This window comes from Ctenocephalides felis, unplaced genomic scaffold (assembly GCF_003426905.1).
Source record: "Ctenocephalides felis isolate EL2017-DRISC unplaced genomic scaffold, ASM342690v1 CF-g0.4_SCAFFOLD_03573, whole genome shotgun sequence".
Classification (NCBI taxonomy): domain Eukaryota; kingdom Metazoa; phylum Arthropoda; class Insecta; order Siphonaptera; family Pulicidae; genus Ctenocephalides; species Ctenocephalides felis.
In genome coordinates, this window is record NW_020539727.1 from 9,184,350 (window position 1) to 9,191,416 (window position 7,067).

The 7,067-nt window shown below is 28.0% G+C and overlaps 1 non-coding gene across 1 annotated transcript; it reads left to right on the forward strand.

The window, feature by feature from the left end:
* The first annotated feature begins 3,360 nt into the window (after window positions 1-3,360).
* Trnat-agu lies at window positions 3,361-3,434 on the forward strand. The gene has a single exon. It is a non-coding gene; the product is annotated as a tRNA-Thr (tRNA).
* The last annotated feature ends 3,633 nt before the right edge of the window (window positions 3,435-7,067 follow it).

Consider the following 7,067-nt stretch of genomic DNA (forward strand, 5'->3'; position numbering starts at 1 on the left):
ATTTTAATCTAAAATTCAAACGATGTAAATGTCAACTTCGTTCGTCTCTATTAACACCCCTCATCTCTAAAAACTTGTTTATTGTCTCTAATTGCACTCTCTACAATGTTCATCCCTATATGTCACTAATTGGCTCTCACAATATATAATCTACTCACACGACATAAGATTTAAAACTTAGAAAACTTCAAAAATTCCGAACTAATATTTTTCGAATAATGTAATTTTTTATTTATCACTTTTAATCTATTTATTAATCTCGAATGAAACTTGAATTACATTATTTTTATATTAAATTGAATTTACCATAAAATTTTGTTTCGATAATTTGTATAATTTATACGCGAAGTAAAAAATTCTTGTTTTTGTGTGGATGTATAAGAATTAATTTAATTTATTAGTTATTTATGCAGCAAATAATTACAAGGCAATTTACCTCAAATCCTGTATATATATTATTCTTCATCCAACGAATTTTAATTCTGGAGAAAGTACCTCCTTCTCAAAATCTTTGTCCATCCTGTTGTATACATTTCATTTATATCTGTTTGTTAGACTAGTAGACAGATGACGTTTATTTTCGCTTTATATGCCTTGTTGATTTGTATTCAAAGCATATTATTCTACTTTTGAATTGAAAAATACAGTAGGTACCCTAGATGTTAGAAATGCCAGAGTTACATTCATCATAGAAATAATTTGAAGTCTTTGTTGGTGCATTGCTGCACTATTTACCATAATAAAAAGATGATACTTTTAATAATGATTGCTTTTAAGTACATGCAACTTGCTCTAAGCAAAATGCCACTTACACCTAATTTAGTAATTTTTTTCCAAGGATTGCATTGTCATAAAATTCGAAATTGGTCTACAAATCTGTGCCATGTCACTAATAAAACGTATAAATATCATTTATATCTGAACAAAAAAATAGTACCATCGCATTATCACTTTCTGCTAAACCACAAAAGTCCATCTATCACTATTACACTCTATTTACGCCAAATTGTTATAAATTTTTATAGAAAATCATTTTGTTTAATTTGATGGCCATATCGCACGCGTCAACGAACACAAATTTCTTCGGCAAAAATGACGATGAAAAAATTCAAGATTTTTTTTAGAATAGTATTAAATTAAATATATTGGACACACATCCATATATTATGCTACTGAATCATACTGAATGTTGTCAAAATATCATGTATTTGCTGTACATTCAGGCGTTTTACACATAAACTGCAACGTCACTCGTATGTTATGAAGCTGTATCAGAAAGACCATGTTATCTAACATCGTTTTTTACCATTTGTGCGGTTTCTAGGTTAGATTTTTTATCTGACAACCTGAAAAAAATAACTGCACGGCAACCACATAGTTTTTGTCAAAATTTAGTATAGACAGTTCTTTATAACATAGCCTTGCCATAACATTGGTCTGTTGTGCTGGAGAATGGGTCCCTAAATCTACTTAGTCCCGTTACGGGTCTATATTAGTATGAGTTGGTAGTAACAAACTGTCAAGAAGCTATGCATTTGCTGTACGATCAGGCGTTTCACATATAAAACCTAATCTCCAAAATGCATAAATAACAATTTTAACTTAATTGCAATTTTCTGATGTCTCTTTGTTAGCACATGCGTGAAGTTAGGTTTTGTGTGTAAATGCCTGATCGCACACCAAATTCTTAGCTTTTTGACAATTCGTTACTACCAACTCATACGAATATAGACCCGTACTGCGAATTAGCCCCTAACGGTATTAATGTTACGAATTATACAAATATATCTTATGAATTATTGTTTTACGAATTTACTCATAATTAACTAATAACGAATAATAATAATAACTCTCTTGGCTGAATTGGAGGTGTTTATTAACTTCCCGTAGGGAAAATCGGAATTGAAAATTTTCACATTTCTCGACGTTTTGAAGGTTTCTGAACATTTTGGCATACTTCAGAAAAAATGGATATGTGTGTGTGTGTGTGTGTATGTATGTATGGATACAAATTTTCGCCCACGTTTTCGGGCGTACGGATCAACCGATTTGAATGGTTTAAAAAACATTCGATTCCTATTAATAAGGAGAAGAGCTGATTAGGTTTTGGCAAAGACAGGTCCAGCAGTTACGGAGATAAGCAGCAAAGAGTGCAGAAAATAGAAATCGAGTTTTTGAGAGAACGGAGCATCCGATTTGAATGATCTAAAAAACATTCAATTAGTAATGATTGGGAGAAGGGGTTATTAGTTTTTCGCAAAGGCAGGCCCAGCCATTTCGGAGATACAGAGCTAAATGTACAAAAAATGGCAGTTTTTGAGAGAACTAAGCGTCCGATTCAATTGATTCAAAGAACTTTCTGCTTGTCTTAACGAAATAATAGATTTTGGAAAAAAAAATTTTTGTACCATTTTTTTTTTTTTTTTTTTTTTTTTTGTATATCGAAAATAATTCAGATTTTATTTTCAGTTTATATAATTCTTATAAATATTAGACAATGTTACAATATTTATAATAATCTATTTGAAAACATTCAATATTCCTCGAACATTTCGTTACGGTACGGGAAGTACCAGCAATTTGCCTTAAGGCACGATGCCACCCACCCCACTAGTTTATTTTTTTATCTTCATATATATTTACACCTATTACATAATAAAATATCAGCAAATAATATAGTATCAACAAATAGAAAATATCAGCAAATCGGAGGTGTTTATTGGTTACAAAAAATTTTTGATTCCATTAGTGTTATATGCAAATCGATGTAATGTAATTTTTTTATTATTTCCTACATACATATATAGTCAATTCCTAATAGTCTCCTATAACGCGGTGACTTTTATTCCGTAATATGGAAACCGCAATATAAGAAATTCGGATTTAACATACAAATAAGGATAATTCGTTTAAAAAGTCGATAATATAACTTATATCAAGATCTACATATAAAAGTAAATTAGTAAATTGTAGGCTGTTGAACAAAAACCGCTCTATATGAGTACCTTGTTCTAAGAGGTTGCCTTAATTTCAACACCGCGTAGTGTGAAAAATGGTGTCCCAGAATACAGCGTTGTAAAAGAGTTTACTGTACATACATACCAAAAAATTAAATTTTGAAATGACTGAAGATAGTAAATAAATTGCAGTACTAAAAATTCATCATTTTAGTTGATGAATCATTTCAAAATGTAAAATAAATAAAAGCACGTTGACCTCAGTGATTATTTCACGGATTATGCGATTTGTAACACGCTTATTCGTTATCAATACGTGAGCAAATTCTACAAATGCGATAACGTATGCAAAATTTGTTATGATTTTCATGCAAATTTCGAAATATTTCGTTGTTTTTACAACGGCGCCGTGGCTTAGTTGGTTAAAGCGCCTGTCTAGTAAACAGGAGATCGTGAGTTCGAATCTCGCCGGAGCCTTGGGTTTAATTTTTTCTTGTTTTGTTCTAAAGGTGTCTTGTTTCTTGAGATTTTCACAAGAGGTTTTCCTCAAAATATTGTCGTTAACTTAAGTAAATCTGTTTGTGAAAACAACGGCGCCGTGGCTTAGTTGGTTGAAGAAGATCGTGAGTTTCAATATCGCTGTAGCATAATTTGATTTCTAAATTTTATAAAATTAGAAATCCTAAAATTTGATTATTTTATTTTTTGATGATGCCTTCTCGAGATTTTCATGACAGATTTTCTTCAGAATATTATCATTAGCTCTCGAAACTAAATTTCTTTGCTGGACCAGTAATATAAAACTTTATTTACGACATACTTTTGAACATAGTTTCTCAACTTAAAATATTTCGTTGTAGATACTATTTATTTATTATATTTTCCACTATTAGAGTTATTTGATCTATACAAAAAATATAGAACAAAATGAATCAAACATAATTTGGAGAAGTAATATGAATCACACCGTACTAAAAAAAGAAATGGGAACAAAAAACGTGAAAAACCCGTGAAATTGATTAAGATTGTTGAAAGGTGCTTTGAATGATCGTATATGTGTGATCGATTTGGTATGCAACATTAGTTTTTTCAGTTCTCAATAAACCAAAAAATATGTATTCACAATATTAGAACTTGAAATCTTGAATTAAAATGATAATAATATAAAAACGCGATCCTTGAAGCATTTTAAAGCAAATACTATATATGCAATTTTGGACTTATTACGTTATTTTTTAAACTGATTTATATAATTTCATCTGCCAAACATATACTGGCCCATCTCAGGTGCTTTTCGGCAATAATAAGGTAGACATTACATTTTTTGTATATTATATTCTAATATTATCCAGGATTATAATTTCAGCTAAATTCAAATTTCAACTGAATTGACATTTCTAGCAAATGTTTTCAATGACAAACAATGATAAATGGTTTTTTGTATTTTTTGCCATTTATTTCTACAATATTACTGTAGTTTTGTCGTTCATTAAATCTTAAAAATTTTCTTCGACAAATTCTAAAAAGAATTATCAAAATCCGAATAACCGTTTAGGAGAAGTATCAAATCATACACTTATATATACAGAAGAACTTTATATATAGGATTAATCACCGTAATTGCCTATATGATTATTCATTATTAGTACGAATAATTAATTTATTTCAGATGTTATGATTAATTATAATACTGCACATTGAATAATATATAAGCCACAAAAAAACGAACACGACCTAAAAAATTCATATAATACCATTCCATCATCTTTCGGGCAAAGCAATTAAATAATCGCAAATTTAATGTACCAAATCGGTAATTTTTATAATTTGACACAGAATAATGTTTCGTAATTACTCAATCGTTGCATTTTACGGTTTCGATATATAAAAAAACAAAATAATCAGGTTCTGGTTATTAAATGTAACGCGATTATTAGGCGAACAAATTATCCGTGTAATAAAAGTTTGTGGTGTAATAAAACCGCATTAGAAATTAACACAGGTATAAAGAAATGTTTAAATGTTAAAAAATAGTTCTGTACTATATGTAGTAAAGAATAAATATTTCATTAGGTGTTTGTAAAATCATATAGGGTATAGCGGGGTAAAAATATCTAAAACAGTTCTTTTAAATCCCGTAAGTCAATACCACATGAAAAAATCTTAATAATGCATTTCTTGTTCATTAAAACTATCAACTATTAACCAGATACGTTCTTCTGAAGTACAGTTAAACTACTATTTCATATGAATGCGGTTATCTTTATCTGTCCCATAAATTTATTCAAATAACCATTATTTATCACTTCTTCTCGCCGAGTTATTCCGTTAAATGAAACTTTCCAAAAAAATAATTAAATAAATGAAACAATTAATGCCCGCAGGTAGTTGTCGATAAAAGAAGATTCTAAGACAATTCGATCGATATATTAACTAGTTGTAAGTGGCATTTTGCCTTAAGGCAAGTTGCATGAACTTCCCGATACAATTATAATATAATTAACTTACTAAGATAAGAGATTCAGCAATTTAGGTAAAATATTTTACTAACAAAAAATAGTAAATGCTATTTCTACATGATTTGCTAAAACGTACTTATAATATCTGTAAATATATAAATTATATTAATTCATTTAACAACATTCATTTCCTCTATTACGAGTTCTAAAAATCTATTGTTTTTAAGTACTTTTTTATTTTTATTTTTTTACCTTTTTATCTTTTAATATTTTTTTTGTTATTTTTTATTTTTTTTATCATTTTTATATAAGGGGGTATTATAGTGTAGAAATTAAAAAAAAAATCGATTTTTTTATTTCATATTTTCAAAGTTTAACTATCTAAGAATATGAGTACGAGAAGGTTCTTGAAAATTTGAATTATTTTCGGAGATAAAGGCATTTTACTGACTCGGTCTCCGTACTGGTTTGGCTTCACGCAAAACTTTAAATGCGTTTTTCTCAGAACAGACTTTTTCAGTACTGTTGACACGATTTCTCGAGTTCTACTAGATCGATTCACTTTTTTAACTAAATTTTTTAACTAAAATAAATACTAAGCTAAATCTCAATTCTGTAAATTTACATGTATTGGGAGGTTCATACAATTTGCATTAAGGCAAAATGATACTTACTACTTACTACTAAAATTTACAAATTGTTTGATAAACAATTTATTTGTAATAAATAATTATATAAATGTTAATAAAAAAATATATAATATTGATAAAAAATATAGGTGTTTATAAGTATAATTGCACATGGTTTGGCACTGATACTAAGTGAATCGATTATTCTATATAGTTTTTAATACCGAAAGTAATACTACACAGATTTTTTTTTAAATTAATTCTAGCACGTTAGAAAAAACAATAAACAATTTATTATTATACTTTTCACTAATAATCATCTTCAAGACACGAAAAAATGAGTCTATTACACTTAGGAGTATCCCATGTCGGTTTTAACAATTAATATTGTTAACGACTTAAAAAAATTAATATATTAAATTATTTTGTACTTTCAAATCCGAAGATTATCGGCGGACTACAAATGAGTTTTAATTATGGAGATCAAAGGCCAAATTTTTATTCGTATCTTCTCATTTCGATATTTATGAAAAACTTATATAAAAAATGTTAAGGCAAAACTTGTTATAGGCCTTTGCTATATGGAAAAATTTAGTCGTTAATTTATCATATAGTCATTTAACAATTAGATTTTAAACACATGGTTCATGGTTTTATTTATTCTATTATGTTTTTACAATTTATTATAGTTCTGATTACAATACATTTTCATGGTGTTTTATTTCAGAATTGTTTCTCTACTACTTGAACATTTAATTATTTATAATAAATAATATTTAATAGTTTATTTTTGTCTAGATATTTCTATCTAAATCCCTAAGTCAATGCCATTCGATTTTTTAAGTGTCGTTGAATGATTTAAGTATCAGAGCCATTAAAATTTTAAGTGGCTCAAAGAAATTGAAACTTATATATTTAAAAGAATTTAAAATGAATACTAAAATAGCAAAATTATTGCATCATTAGATTTTGAAACGCTACTTATACTAAGATAAATTTTAAGTAATAATATAAATACTTGT